A 17,094-nucleotide genomic window follows, 5' to 3' on the forward strand; every position below is an offset into this window, starting at 1 on the left:
TTCAGCCGGAGTCCGACTCTGTTTAGTTGACATAAAACCTCTTGCAGGTTGTGCAGGTGTTTGGTGGTGTCGCGACCAGTTATTAAGATATCATCCTGAAACACAACGGTATGTGGAACCGATTTCAACAGACTCTCCATGTTCCTTTGGAAGGTGGCTGCAGCCAAGCAGACCCCGAATGAGCACCTGTGATACAAAAACAGTCCTTTGTTTGTGTTAATGCACGGTAATTTTTTCGATGACTCAGCCAGCTCCTGGGTCACGTAAGCGGAGGTTAGATCCAGCTTGGTGAATGCCTTTCCCCCTGCTAATGTCGCAAAGAGATCATCGGCTTTGGGTAGCGGGTACTGGTCCTGTAATGAAACTCGGTTGATCGTTACCTTGTAATCGCCGCAGATTCTGATCGCTCTTTCGTACCGGAAGAATCGGGCTGGCCCACTCATTGAATTCAACAGGTGATATTATTCCCTCGCGGTGAAATCTGTCCAATTCGATCTCCACTTTCTCCCTCATCATGTAAGAGACCGCTCGAGCCTTGTGATGAACAGGCCATGCCAAGTACATCTGCACTTTGGCGTCTGAGAAGTTGCCGATGCCTGGTTCAAATAAGGATGGGAACTTGCTCAGCACTTGAGCACAGGAAGCATCGTCCTCTGAAGATAGTGCTTTGACGTCTTCTCAGTAGCACCGAATCCTCCCCATCCAGCTTCTGCCAAGCAGCGTTGGCCCGTCGCCTGGTACAACCCCAGTGGCAATTCATGTATCGCGTCATGACAGTTTGGAATGGCCTCGATGATCAGCTGGTCTTTACTGTCCATCTTTTTGTACGTCCATATGATATGTGACTATGACTGGTTAATGTGATTAGGAAAATTTGCTCTCGTGGAGGATAAATGCTGACACAGACTGGATGGGCCAAATGGCTTATTTCCATGTTGTAACTTTTATATATTTCTATGTAATGAGGGGAGCTCAATTCCAGTATGGCAACTAAGACTAAGTGGGCCCCAGAATTTGCAGCAGGGTCAGCCTATTTCTTAGTGGGCAGGCACAAATCAACTTCTGATATTTTTTCACTCGGGATTTCTCTCAAGTGGAAACACTAGATTTAAGTGTTTAACATACTTCAATAACATGTTGTATCTGAATCTGAAAAGATGGTAAGGATATTAATTTAGCGAGACTAGGAGGGGTCGATTAAAGGTAGTTTTACAAAAATTGCAGTGGCTAGCCTGCACACTGCGCAAGTACAGAAAGCTTATTTATGCTGTTACCATTGTATCCCTTGATGCCACAAAGGAAACTTTGCCAATTTGTTGAAAACGATCTTCAATCAAATATATAAAAGCTGCCCTTTTTAACCACAAAGCTATTATTTGAACCCATGCTCTCTGTTGGGGAAAACCCCAAGGTAAAAATAAATCTACTCCGAGACTACGTTAGAGAGTTAAAAACACACACAGTTTATTAATACAAGATACCAGGGGAGTTGTATGTAGGTCCCTCAACCAGGCAACAACTCAATTTGGTATTACACATACAGCATATTTAAAGTTGTAAACCGAAAAGGTCACATGTCACTGCTTCCACATGACCTGATCATCTGACATTTCAAAAGTCCTCACTCAGCAATTTTATAGTCGTGTTTCTCCATCTCACTTCCTTAGCTTTAGCCAGCATCTGGTGTGCAGTTGACCTCTTTCCTCTAGCTGGCAGTTGGTTTCCATGTTGCTCAGCGTCTTGAGACCTTCTCGCAATTGCTTATCGCATCCTGTCCTTCAGTACATGCTAAGTCAACTGTTTTGTTTTTCTCAAGCACAGAATTTCGCACTAACCCTATTAACCCCTTCAATTCCCCCATTTGGCCGAAATTTTTCATATACATAATTCTAGGCCAACGTATACCCGGTCTTTATGCAGAAATTGGTGATGTGATGTGCCGGTTCCTGAACCCTGGGGTCTCCACTCCGGGGTCCAGTTTCCCATCTCCTGTTGCACCTCATTCTGCTGCTCGTAAGATCTAATCATATCGGTGTTTTGGGCATATGTACGTCACCTTCTGAGACACTGCCGGGTTCTCGTAGTTTGAGGGTGGTTGGGTTACAGGTCTGCTCAATAGTAAATATGACAGTGCTTTGCTGATACAACATTTAAGTAACATACATAAGCAATACAGCATTATTACCATCACCACAAAGGTAACTAGGCCTTGGATTAGTGACGTTCCCATAGATCCTAACCACCCTGAGAACCAGCCCCACAATGTGGAGGCTGGTGGTTGCTTCAGCTTTTTAACCTCTTCTTGGATATGCTCTGCCAGATTGATAATTTCTTCCAAGCTATCCGGGATGTATGTACAACATTTGGCTCCGATAAGGGCGCAGGTTGCCCCTTTTCCTACCAACACATAGTCAAGGGCCATCCGATTTTGTAGAACTACTGTGCGGAGGGCTACAATCTCTGCATTAACCTTAACTAGGGCTTCAGCTGTATCGTTGGCCACCTGTTCCAGGACGGAAGCCATGTTAATGGAATCCCTTGCCATTTACCCGCTCCATACCAGGGAAACGCAATGGCCCAGAATCTTTCAGTCCCCGTGATGGCTCGTCTGGCTCTCCGGTAGAGGTCCTTCAGAGAACCCAGGTGATACATGTAGGGTACGATATAAGCCAGATAACAAGAACCCGTCCATTCTTGGAGCAACCAGGGGTAGGCCCTTTGACTGCACACAAAATGAGTACCGTTGTAGGGCGTATACTTAGTTATCGCTGGGGGGTCCCATTGGACCAAAAAGTCACCGTTTCGGTTTAATGACGGGAGTGTCACCCTACCCCCTTCGGCAGGTGAGGTAAGACTATATGTGCAGTTACTGTACCCTACAATAGGATCTTCCGGTCGTCCCTGCCTTGTGAGACATAGCCCCCCTCCCTGTCCCTTCTTACACCTTGTTCTCAGGAATGGTGGTAGATAGGAATCGTTATAGGTTGACCGTCTCCACTCACTACACAGTTCTAGATTATACCCATGACTTTTAAGTTTTATTATGGTGCTGCCGTCTGCCTCTATGGCATAAGAGCCAACGCATGTGGATCCTGTTCGAACTCCAAACATCCAGCTGGCCGTCTCATTATCACTAAGTGGGGTTGGCTGTAGGGGAATTCCTTCCTTCGAGTGTTGGGGACATGGGCACAGACCCAACAGCTGGCAACGTTGATTTTCTTGGCATAGGTGTATGATATGTACAAAAAAGTGTTCACATGTAACTCTCTCTTGGTTCGTGGAGTACTCTGGCCTGAGTCCTCCCTAGGCTACATATTACAATTACACAAAAAGCAAACTGCGCATAATATTGTGTAACACATTCATCTTGGATCATCTTTATTTCTTCCAGCATTTTCTGCTGATGCGTCCGCCTTCAGTTTCCTAGAATGTGTATGAAGGCAGGGTTATTTGTTTTGTTCACTTGTGCTGGGGTCATTTGATTCATATTCTTTGAGCTGAGATCAATGTTTCCATCGGCCAACCCCACCCATATCTATGCAGGCGCACGTATCTCCGCTAATTAGGACTTCAAATGGGCCAGACTAACGGGGAACAAACCCCGTTGGTCCTGGCTGACATTTTACCATTACCTTCGCGCCTACCTGTGGGACTTCTTCCTGACCCTCCAATTCTGTTCATCCCTGCCTGCTTGCCGTTCCCTCACTTACTTTCTCAATTCCTTAAGTTGCTTACTCAGTTCCAAGATGTACTTTCTAATCCGATCCCTCAGGGGTCCTACGTCGGATCCCCCAGTTATGATTCCTTCCGGCAAGCACATTGCCCTGCCTGTCATCAACTCATATGGAGTTAATCCCGTCGCTCGGTTAGGAATTGCCCTTTGTCTCATCAAGATTGTGGGTAGTAAATCTGCCCAAGCTTGTCCCGTCTCTTGGATGGCCTTTGCTAGGGCTGTTTTAAGTGTCTTGTTCATACGTTCCACCATCCAGGAGCTTTGCGGGTGGTAGGGGATATGAAACTTCTGTCTAATACCCAACATAGCACACACCTCCTTCATTATTTGTCTGGTAAAATGGATTCCCTGGTCGAATCGATTTGGATAGGGATGCCCCAACGTGGGATTATTTCCTCTGTCAATTTTCGGGCCACCGTGATTGCGGTGCAATTTCACGTGGTGAACGCTTCTACCCACCGCGTAAACTGACCTATTATTACTGGATAGTATTTCTTGCCCCTTGAGGATGGTAAAGGTCCCATGAAGTCTATCTATATAAACTCCCATGGCCCGCTTGGTCGTGGTTGGTGAGCCATTCTAACCTTAATGGCCTTTCCTGGGTTGTGCTGGGCACACGTGACACATTGCTGACAGTACTTAGCTACGTCCTGTCCCATTCCTGGCCACCACCAATCCCCAGTTATGTTTGTTATCATGACGTTCCGCCCGACATGACTGATGCCGTGGTATAGTTCCATGAGCATTTGTCTAATACAAGCCAGGGCTATCACCTTTCCATCTTTCCTCCATATGAAGTCGTTACCCTGGCTCCCCCCTTTTGTGCCTCAATCTTTCTTTTCTTCATCACTTGCATCAGCATGTAATCTCACAATGTCCATATCTTCCCTGGTAATGATACTACATATAACTTCTTCCTGTACTTCTAAGGATATACCTGCTTCCTGTGCCACTTTATCCGCTTCTTCATTGCCCCATTGGACATTGTTTGCTACTTTCTGGTGAGCCTTAACCGTGATCACTGCTGCCTCTGCGGGTTTACTGGCAGCGTCTAATAGTAGTCTGTTTCGGCCCTCATGTTTGATAGCCTCCCCGCCCGAAGTGACGAATCCTCTCCTGGCCCAGGCAGTCATGGACTACCCCGAAGGCATAGCGGCTGTCCGTATAGATATTTGCCCGCCGGCCTTCGGCCAGTTGGAGGGCTTCAATCAGGGCAGTGAGTTCAGCTGCTTGAGCCGACACTCCTCCGTCTAACCTTCCCTTTCGGACAATGTTTAGCGCTACGTCTACCACCGCCCATCCCGTATGCGGGGACCCCTGAATATATTGCCGGGACCCATCCACGTACTGGATCAGCTCAGGGTTTTCAAGGGGAATCTCACTTATGTGTCCCGGTGAGTCCTCCCATTCCTGTGACTGGCACTCATGAGGCTCACCCACGGATAAGAGGCCCTCTGCCGGGTTCTCCCCCCATGTCTCGTACAATTTTTACGGACCCATCTAAGGGAAGTAATACTGCTTCCCATTTGGCCCGGCGGATGTTGGACACGGAGCGCAATTTCCCGGTGTTGAGCATTTCCACCAAGGTATGCTTGGTATGTAATATAACCTCCCCTGTCATTACTACTGGCTCACTAACTTTCACCACCCACGTTGCGCAGTCCAAGGCTGCTACACATCTTGACAGACCTCCTGCCACGGGCGACTGTTGGGTGGAATAGTAAGCTACTGGGCGGGCTCGGTCTCTATGCATTTGAGTAACTACTGCTCCGTAAAACCCGCCTTCGTTTTCACAATGAATGTGAAACGGTGCGTTCATATTTGGCAGTCCTAGGCCTGGTGCCGACATCAGGGCTTCCTTTATCTGACCGTATGCTATTTCTTGTTCCGGGCCCCACTCCACACTTTCTAGAGCTAGTTTTCCTCCCTTAACTAGTCTCTGTATTGGTTCCGCGATTGCCGCGAAGTTGGCTATAAAGTTTCTACAGTAGCTAAAGAGTCCTAATACTTTACGCACTCCTCGGACCGTTTTCGGTCGGGGCATAATGTGAATTGCTTCCTTTATGTCGTGGGGCATTGTTTTTCGCCCCTTCGACAGTTGGTGTCCCAAGTACTATACCTCCTTCAATCCGATCTGCGCTTTCTTGGGGTTTACCTTCAATCATGCTTTCTTTAAGGCTTCTAGGGTTTTTATTAGAGCCCCCATATGTCCTCTCTCACCCTCTGAGACAATCAACAGATCGTCCACATATTAGAGGATGGTACTTCAGTAGGGGGCTAAATCTACGGTCTCCAAGGCTCGACTCATAGTTCGATGAAATATGGCCGGACTATTGTGAAAACCCTGGGGTACTCGTGTCCAAGTGTACTGCCTATCCCCTACTGTGAGTGCGTATTTATCTTGGGACTCTTGGGCTAATGGTATGGACCAAAATCCATTAGCTAGGTCTAAGACCGTGAATATTTTATGTTCTGGTTTCAGTCCATTAAATATGGTCGCTGGGCTTGCTACGATGGGGTGCTGGCGGGGAGCTACTTTATTTAACGCCGTATAGTCTATGGTCAATCGGCATGATCCAACTGGTTTCTTTGTGGGCCAGGTTGGTGAATTCGTCGTGCTTTCGGCTTCCCGAAGGACGCCGCTCCACAAGAGGTCCTGCACTGTTTGTTTTACGGCCTCTCGGGCTTCAGGTTTAATGGGGTATTGCTTATGAGGAGTGTGGTTCTGGCCCAGGAATGACCACTGGCTTGGTCTTTACCAGTCCACAATCCTGCTTTGATTGAGCCCACACTTCCCTCATTTGTTTACATAATGGGCCGTAATCTTCTGCTGTATCCCAATCTCGGGTGAGAAGTTGCACACTTCCGACCTTTGCGTGATTGTACAAATTAGTCTGTTCCCCGCACGTCATGATTTTGCGTCCTCCCTTATTTCTCCAAACTATTCTCTTATTCTGTGGGTCTATTAGTGCCCCTAACTGTTCCAGGCGGTTGATCCCCACTATGGTCCCTTCTGCATTTGGGCATATATATAATTGTGCCGGGATCAGAATACGGGCTATCTCCAATAGAATTACTTCACTCTGGTGGGCTGTGGTGGCAGATCCTCCCACGCCAGTTATAAGGACTACATGTTTAGTTGTGGGCAAGGGAATATCTGTCATAGATACTGATGCTCCGTTATCCACTAACATATCACACTGCCGGCCCCCTAACAGTGCTGTTAAGTGAATACGCGGATTCTCTCCCTGTCCCACAGGGGCCGCTGGCCTTCAGTCTCTTCCTAAGTCCATCAACGCTGTGATTAGCTGCTGTTGGTTCATCTCCTCTACTCTAAGGCCTGACTGACTATTTCTTTTCTCCTTGGGCACCCAACATTTATCAGTGGCATGTCCCTTTTTCCTGCAATTGTCACATTGGATGGTTGGTCTTTTGGGGCCCCTACGGTCAGCGGCAAAATGACCCATCTTGCCACAGTTGTAGCATTCCCCTCGGCCCGCACTCTTACTACTCTTCGCCATGGCCACTTCTTGTTTTATTCCCCCAGAGTTAACGTGGCATGCCCATCAGACAGCTTGGTCATAGGTGTCCGCAACTACCACCCCCATTTTTAAGATCTTTTGATGGTCGGCCGAAAGGCCGTCCTTAAACATTTTCCCGAAGACTGGGTTGTCTCTGTTCTGGGCTGCCTGTCCCGAGGATTCTTGGTATTGGAACCATAACCTCTCTCCGTTGTCATTGGCATTTTCCCCCTTTTTCTGGCGGGTCTGCATTATCAATCCCCAAATTGGAGTGGATGCTCCCATTAAGGCCTGTACAGCCTGGATGAACCCCGTTCTGGCAGTGTCCCATTGTGTCCTTGTGGCAACCACGGCAGGTATCCATGTGCCCGCACTGTGAGGGGGTGCTAGCCCTGTCCACCGGTCCTTTGGACACTTAGCCCGAACTATTTGGCAGACATCTCACTCATGCATATCGTGGGTCTCATACAATTCTTCTAACTTTTGCCAAAATTCTACATTTCTCTTCTGTGGTTGTAGACTCCCCAAATCCTGATTCAACATTTGTTTTTCTGTGGGGGTGAAAGCGTAGTATTGATATCGGGGGTTCCCTCCCTGTGCGCCTGGGTTACCCTAAGTGGGGCTACCCTTTTTGTATTTACTGAATCATCATTTGACCCTTCCATCTCTGTCTCCTCATCAAAGGGAGGAGCCGAGGCCGCTACTGTGGCAACATAAGTCGGAGGGACGTCATAATGTGATCCTCCCATTTGCCGGTTTGTTCATACCGCTCTCTCCATTTTTTATTCTCGGTTTCTGTTTCCTTACTTTTCTCTACTAATTGTTTGGTTTTACTTTGTAACACACATAACTGATATACTAAAAGTACTGCGGCTTTCTTTGCCTTTTTCTGTTTCTGTTTCTGCCACCAATTCTTTTGCTCCTTGGGGACAGCCGAGGGATCTCACTCATTTTTAATCATTTTATCTATTAAGCCCTTCTGGTCGTCTGCATAGAAACTACTAAGAGACCTCCCGGCCCCCATTCAAGGTCTTCCCCGATGGCATTATGTGATTTGACCTTCCCTCGCTTCCTCTGCTAATGATTCTCTTCATGCAGGCCTACTTCTATTCTGTCACTTATTTATTGCGATGGGATTATCCCTCAATTCTCACACCAGTTCATGCGTATCACACAGTCACTCACAGGTTTCTGCCATCATTTTGTCCTCCCGGTGTTCCCTTCGACCTTAATCCTTGGCCATCATGTGGGGCATTTGCCCTCTTAATTCCAGCTCAAGTTAGGTGATTGTGATAGTTTGTGACAATTGAAGTGATGGGGACACTCGTTTCTCTTACACATCACTTTTCTTACTTATATTCTACTTTATCTTAATTTCTACTCACTGTGCCTGTTATCAAACCTCCCCGTGTCTCATTTGTTCGTTGGGTGTCCGGTGGCCTCACCCCTGCTGGTTCGACATTCCAATTTCTGGGATGTCGTAAAATCCGATCTTATTCCCGTACGTTCGAGTCTCGGTCAGGAGGGCTTACCTGTACACCCTGCTTGCAGCGCCAAAACTGTTGCGGGAAAACCCGAGGTAGAAATAAATCTACTCCGAGATGATGTTAGAGAGTTGAAAACACACACAGTTTATTAATACAAGGTACCAGGGGAGTTGTATGTAGGTCCCTCAACCAGGCAACAACTCAATTTGGTGTTACACATACAGCATATTTAAAGTCGGAAACCGCAAAGGTGACGTGCTACTGCTTCCACATGACCTGATCATCTGACATTTCAAAAGTCCTCATTCAGCAATTTTATAGTCGTGTTTGCCCAGTTCACTTCCTTATCTTTGGCCAGCATCTGGTGTGCAGTTGACCTCTTTCCTCTATCTGGCAGTTGCTTTCCATGTTGCTAAGCGTCTTGTGACCTTCTCGCAATTGCTTATTGCATCCTGTCCTTCAGTGTATGCAAAGTCAACTGTTTTGTTTTTCTCAAGCACAACAATTTCGCACTAACCCTATTAACCCCTTCACTCTCCTTTCCTGGTTCGCACTTGTAATTTGATAATTCTTGTTACTCTGACTGCAGAACTAAGTTATAGATGCATCTGCAGTAATAGTAACAAACACAGACAGACACTTTTAATAACAGCACATTGAATCACTTCAAACATACTCTATACTCTACTCCATGCTCAACAATCAATGCAGCACTCCAGTTCTAAACCCATACCAATCCCATGTCAAAACTCATGGAAATATGATATTTGAAATTTGCCTTGATGTTCAGACTTCAGTTTTAATTGCTAAGTGATACCCTGTCAGTGCTTTCGTCTGATGAGAACTGATTAGTAGGGCAACAAACATCATCCTTGAAGTTGAGAGCTAACTGGGCATGTTTCACTGTTTTTCCATTTATCATAGAATAGAAATTTACAACAATGAAGGAAACCATCTCAGCCCATCGTGTCCGTGCTGGCCGACAAAGCTATCCAGCCTAATCCTACTTTCCAGCTCTTGGTCCGTAGCCTTGTAGGTTACGGCATTTCAAGAGCATATCCAAGTACTTTTTAAATGTTGTGAGGGTTTCTACCTCTAGCACCCTTTCAGTCAGTGAGTTCCAGACTCCCATCGCCCTCTGGGTGAAAACATTTCCCCTCAAATCCCCTCTAAACGTCCTACCAACTTCTTTAAATCTATGTCCCCTGTTTGTTGACCTCTCTGATAACAAGGCTTACCAAGCCCATGTGGGGCTGGATACTTCAATTTCACAGGGACTGTTGGGTCTACTCAGGCCATAGTTATGGAAGGACTAAGTTAGAAGAGTGAGGGCTCTTTGTTGCCTGGCTTTAACAGCAGAGATGTTAGTAGAAGTGCTTATGTTGGACAATCGTGATCCCAGAGGGTGTGGGTGTGAGTGGGTAGGAGGGGGTGAGGTAGCAAGGTCGTCTGGTTAGGATTTTGGCTGAGGACCTAAAGTGAGTCTGAGGTGTGTGGGGGGTGGGAGGGAGGGAAATGAATCAGGAGACGAAAAGAGTGGTGGCTGGCAGCAGTCCACAGTTTTAATGTGAAACCCGGAGGAGCACACTTGCTCCTCCCAGCTCCATATTAAGATCTTTTATTTTAAAAATCTTGTTTTTCTTTGGTGGCCTCCAGTGGTCCCTTTGAGGATTATTGGTTTGGCTGCTGTCTGCTGTGTTCAAAGCAAACCAATTCCCATTTTTGGTCATAAAACAGTTGAGCCCCTTACCATATCCAAGTGTTCAAAAGCCTGTTTTAGACACCCTCAACAGCATTATTGCATTGGATGTGTTCCTGACACTGTTTGAGGATGGGAGGTTGGCCCTGGAAAATGGATGCAATGATGTTCAATTTCACCCCTTGCATCCTCGCATCCTTTAAGATTGACTGAATTGCACTAAAGGGACCATTCTACTCACAAGGAGATCCAACCATTAGTTTGCTGTACCTCATACAAGTGACCATCTTGGGGAATCTGTTTTATTATAGGGTATAATTTGGCTAGTTACTTGAAAAGATAGGGAAATAGAAGTCGTATTAAGATTGTAGGCATGATTGCAATGCTGGAAAGGCCCAGGCTGGCAGTGTGACAGATAGGAGCGGCATTGTTTTGTACGTAGTATTCCTTATTCCCAAAATATTATTCAATATAACATAAGAACATAAGAACATAAGAAATAGGAGCAGGAGTAGGACATACGGCCCCTCGAGCCTGCTCCGCCATTTAATACGATCATGGCTGATCCGATCATGGACTCAGGTTCACTTCTCTGCCCGCTCCCCATAACCCCTTATTCCCTTAACCAATTTATTTGTTTTATTCTTCAATGCTGGAATGCTCCTTGCACAGAGATGCTAGACATGGGCCATTAATCACATGTACTCATTCTATTGTTTTAATTTTAATAGCTGGCAAACATGCCAGCATTTAGGAAGTAAGTATCATGAATGGGAATTCTATGATCTGCTTGTAAACAGACAGTACTTAGTTGTTCATAATTAACCATAAGTATTCAAGACCGTACATACTTATTCATGCTGAGTTTTTAATGACAAATGGCATGAAATTCACTTGTGATAACCCAAAGCTGTGCCGCTGTTTAAAATCTGTTTTTCATTATGTTCCAGGATTCTTCTTTCAACTGATCTAATGGCACAATATTTTTGAAAATTACACTTTCGACATTTCTAAGAAGCTACACGCAATCTACACCCTGTAAATCTACACCCAATTCCTCAGAAAATAGAGTCGGGGCCTGGATTTTTGCGGGTATTCTCCTGGACTCTGCTGTAATTTCAGTGGGACATCGGTGGAACTTAACATAAATGGCCATTTCTAAGGGGTGTTTCATTGATCTCCTGTTGAAATTACAGCAGCAGATGAGGAGAACCTCAAGACTATGGTTTCAGAGAAGTCCTTACTCTATTGCTTTGTGGGAAAAGTTGATACAGTGCTATGAGAATGAATGTTGCACATGAATCTCCTGATTCATTTTCTTGTTTACCAAGGATTTAAATATATGTATGATATATATATATTGTTTTTAATGCTTTTTACCCTCTATTTTATCGCTATTTTTCCACAGCATCATCTGCCTTCCGCAAAAAAAAGCTTCTGCCCTTTCCATCAATCGCCCCATTTCCAATCTTCTTTTCCTCTCTAAAGTTCTTGACTGTATTGTCACTTCCCAAATCTATTACCATCTTTCCAGCAATTCCATGTCTGAATGTATCCAATGAAGTTTCCATCCCTCTCACAGCACTAAAATGGCTCTAATAAATCACAAATTATACCTTTTTGTAACTGTTACACTGTAACCAGCTCCACCTCTCCAGCACTTCTCTTCACCCCTCCACTGCCATTGTGTTCTCCTGGTCCTGGCTGAATTATATTTTCCTCCAATTAAATATTGGGAACACCAGAGCCATTGTCTTCAGCCCCAGCCACAGACTCCCTACCCTTGGGACCAATCCGTTCTTCCTCCCCGGCCACTGTCTCGGGTTGAGCCAGACACTTCGCAACCTGGGCTTCTGACCCCATATCATCATCTCCATCATAAAAACTGCTTACTGTAACATCATCCATCACCTCCCTGCCTTAGCTTATCTGCTGGTGAAGCCCTCATCCATGCCTTTGTTATTTTCATACTCAATTATTCCACTGCTCTGCTGGCTGGCTTCCCATTGTCTGCCATATATAAACTTCAGCTCATTGAAAACACTGCTGCCCATATCCTATCTCACACCAAATCCTGTTGACCCATCTATCAAACAAGGCCATCCCTTTTGCAAAGTTCCACTTGAAAAATGAATTGCTAAAGATAATACCTTGTTGGATAGCTAACAGACAAACAGGTTGAAATCCAGTATTCAGCCTGATCAGTTGAGTGTTCAGAGACAGAACTCAAGACCAGCTCTCTAAGGTAGCGAACACCACAGATTTGCAACTCTCTAAGAGAAGAAGTTCCTCCTCATCTCAGTTTTAAATGGGCGGCCCCTTATTCTAAGAAAGGATATACTTGCCATAGAGGGAGTGCAGCGAAGGTTCACCAGATTGATTCCTGGGATGGCAGGACTGTCACATGAGGAGAGATTGGGTCGACTAGACCTGTATTCACTAGAGTTTAGAAGACTCAGAGGGGATCTCATTGAAACGTATAAAATTCTGACTGGGTTGGATAGACTGGATGCGGGAGGGATGTTTCCCCTGGCTGGGAAGTCTAGAACAAGGGGTCACTGTCTCAGGATACGGGGTAGGAAATTTAGGACCGAGATGAGGAGAAATTTTTTCACTCAGAGGGTGGTGAACCTGTGGAATTCTCTACCACAGAAGGCTGTGGAGGCCAAGTCACTGAATATATTTAAGAGGGAGATAGACAGATTTCTAGAAACAAAAGGCATCAAAGGGTATGGGAAAAAAGCGGGAATATGATGTTGAGATAGAGGATCAGCCATGATTATATTGAATGGTGGTACGGACTCGAAGGGTCGAATGGCCTACTATTGCTCCTATTTTCTTTTTCTATGCTTTTATGCCCTCTAGTTCTAGTCTCCCCCATCAGTGGAAACATTCTCTCTGTATCCACCCTGTCAAGCCACTTCATAATCTGAAATGTTTCGATAAGATCACCTCTCATTCTCTGAATTCCAATGAGTAGAGGCCCAAACTACTCAACCTTTCCTCAGAAGTCAACACCCTCATCTCCGGAATCAACCAAGTGAACCTTCTCTGAACTACCTCCAAAGCAAGTACATCCTTTTTTAAATATGGAAACCAAAACTGCACGCAGTATTCCAGATGTGGCCTCACCAATACCCTATATAACTGTAGCAAGACTTCCTTGCTTTTATACTCCATCCTCTTTTCAATAAAGGCCAAGATTCCATTGGCGTTCCTGATCACTTGTCTTTCATGCACCAGGACCTCCAGGTCCCGCTGTATTGCACAACTTTGCAATTTTTCTCCATTTAAATAATGGGCCTGAAATTCCGATCGAGGTCTTCCCGCGGGCAATCGACTGAAGATGTTAAAAAAGATGCGCACCAACTTGTTCCTGCTGCGCCCGTTCGAACTTCCGATCCTGAGGCCTTCACTCCTACGCATCGGAGCGCGTGCACGTCAGGACGCACGAAAGGCTGGAGCTGTAGTCACATGGCTCTGGGCAGCCAATCAAGGTACAATATTTTCTCATTCATTATAATGGGAACACCATAAGTTGGAGTTCCCATTATTATGAATGAGAACCATCCCCCGCAAAACACAAAACACTAATAAAAAATAGAAAAATACATTACATATTTAAGAATCATTTAAATTAAAGTTCTTATAAAAAAATATATTTTCCCGACTTTTTTTAAAGATGCCTTAAAATAAACTTACCGTAGTCGGGAGGGTTTTTAACAATAAAATGTGTTTTTATAACTTTATTTTTAAATGTTTTTGTGTATTTTTAAACACTTACGCCTGTAAAAGTAGGCTGTATGCCTGCTTTTTCAGACACAAGATTTTTGAAGACATTTGCTGGGCAAGATATGCGTAAATATTGGAAATCTTGCCCTGCAAGTGTCCTCGCTCCCGATATGCATGAGATCTATCAAGCCAGAAATTTGACAGGTCGAAAAGCGGGTTTTCAGCGCATGCGCATTGTGCGCTGAAACCCGGCTTTTCCGATGCCTTCCCGGGTCCGTAGAAACTTCGTACGGACTCAGGACATCGGAATTTCAGGGCCAATAACTTGCTCTTTGATTTTGTCTGCCAAAGCACATAACCTCATACTTTCCAACATTATACTCCATCAGCCAAATTTTTGCCCCCTCACTTAGCCTGTCTATATCATTTTACGGGTTTGTTGTGCCCTCCTCACACATGCTCTTCCTTCCATCTTTGTATTGTCAGCAAACTTGACTACGCTACACTCGGTCCCTTCATCCAAGTCGTTAATATAGATTGTAAATATTGTGTTCCTAAAACAGATGAGACTGTACACAGGGAGGTTAAAGTAACAGTGACCTCAGTCTTTATCAAGACACTCCAGAGTGAGGAACAGGCCTTAGGGGCCGGCTTATATACAGTGCTCCCAAGGGATTCAGGGACCCCTTGGGACTTCAGGGGATGCGCTCCCTGGTGGCGGAACATGGGAGTGCATGCTTCACAGATACCAACATCACTTCGCCCCAAAGTCAAAGTGAAAACTATTTACAAGGTGAGGCGGTCGGGAGCTTTTCTTTCCCTGGTGGACAGCCTCGGTACAATTGTCTGTTCTGGTGTGTTGGCTGTGGCCTTGCTGGGCTGGCGTGTTGTTGGCCCTGCAGGGCTGCTGGGTGAGCCTGGCCTTGTTGGGCTGTGGGCATGACTGGTTCCATTTCCTGGTCCGGGTGGTGTCGTTGATCCTTTGGGTGTGTGTTGTGGGCTCGAAAAAAGTGATGTCTGCTGTGGGTTGTTCAGGGCAGTCTGTGAACCATAGCCTCGTTTGGTACAGGTGCTTTCTGCAAATTTGTCCATTGTCTAGTTTGACTACAATCACCCTACTCCCTTCTTTAGCTATCACCGTGCCCGCGATCCACTTGGGACCATGTCCATAGTTTAGCACATGCACATAGTCATTCAGATCAATTTCTCGTGACACAGTGGTGCAACCAACATTTACATTTTGTTGCAGCTGCCTACTCTCTACCTGATCATGCAGGTTGGGGTGAACCAGCGAGAGTCTGGTTTTAAGTGTCCTTTTCAGTCAGGGGCACCCCTGTGAGCGAGTGAGGTCTCGTACAGTAGCTGAGCAGTACTCGGGACAGGCGGGTTTGGAGTGAGCCTTCTGTGACTCGTTTAAGGCTCTGTTTGATTGTTTGTACTGCCCGCTCTGCCTGCCCATTGGAGGCTGGTATAATCGGGGTCTAGGTGACATGTTTGATCCCATTGCGGGTCATGAATTCTTTAAATTCGGCACTGGTGAAACATGGCCCGTTGTCACTGACCAGTATGTCAGGCAGGCCGTGGGTGGCAAACATGGCCCTCAAGCTTTCAACGATGGCGGTGGCGGTGCTTCCCGACATTATTTCACATTCAATCCATTTTGAAAAAGCATCCACCACCAGGAACATTTTACCAAGAAATGGGCCGGCATAGTCGACATGGATCCTCGACCATGGTCTGGAGGGCCAGGACCACAAACTTAATGGTGCCTCTCTGGGCACATTGCTCGACTGAGCACACACGCTGCCTTGTCATACACAGGACTCTAAGTCAGAGTCAATACCGGGCCACCACACGTGGGTTCTGGCTATGGCTTTCATCATTACTATACCCAGGTGTGTGCTGTGGAGATGCGAGATGAACGTCTCCCAGCCCTTTCTGGGTAGCACGACACGGTTACCCCACAACAGGCAGTCTGCCTGAATGGACAGCTTGTCCTTTCGCCGCTGGAATGGCTTTACTAGCTCTTACATTTCAACGGGGATGCTGGCCCAGCTCCCATGCAGTACACAGTTTTTTACTAGGGACAGCAGAGGATCTTGGCTGGTCCAAGTCCTAATCTGGCGGGCCGTGACAGGTGATTTATCATTTTCAAACGCTTCCATGACCATCAACAAGTCTGTGGGCTGCGCCAACATCAACAAGTTTGCGCCATTTCCACCCCCGTGGTGGGCAATGGTAGCCGACTGAGAGCATCCGCACAGTTCTCTGTGCCTGGCCTGTGGCGGATGGTATAGTTATATGCCGATAGCGCGAGTGCCCACCTTTGTATGCGAGCTGAGGCATTAGTATTTATCCCCTTGTTTTCAGCGAAAAGGGATATGAGGGGCTTGTGATCGGTTTCCAGCTCAAATTTGAGGCCAAACAGGTACTGATGCATTTTCTTTACCCCGCACACACACGCTAATGCCTCTTTCGCAATAATGCTGTAAGCCCTCTCGGCCTTAGACAAGCTCCTGGAGGCATAGGCGACAGGTTGCAACTTCCCCGCAACGTTAGCTTGGTGTAATACACACCGGACTCTGTACGACGACGCATCACATGCTAGCACAAGTCTTTTACACGGATTATTCAATACAAGTTGGAGCATAAAATGTTTCTGACTTTCTCAAAAGCAATTATTTGGTTTTTTCCCCATACCCAGTTCTCACCTTTACGTAATAGCACATATAGGGGCTCTAAGAGGGTGCTTAATCCCGGTAGGAAGTTACCAAAATAGTTGAAGAGTCCCAGGAACGACCGCAGCTCCGTGACGTTCTGTGGCCTGGGCGCGTTCCTGATAGCCTCTGTCTTGGCGTCTGTGGTCCAAATGCCGTCCGCCGCGATTTTCTCCTCAAAAACTCCACTTCTGTTGCCATGAAG

The sequence above is a fragment of the Pristiophorus japonicus genome, chromosome 2 (assembly GCF_044704955.1).
Source record: "Pristiophorus japonicus isolate sPriJap1 chromosome 2, sPriJap1.hap1, whole genome shotgun sequence".
In the NCBI taxonomy this organism is placed as follows: Eukaryota; Metazoa; Chordata; class Chondrichthyes; family Pristiophoridae; genus Pristiophorus; species Pristiophorus japonicus.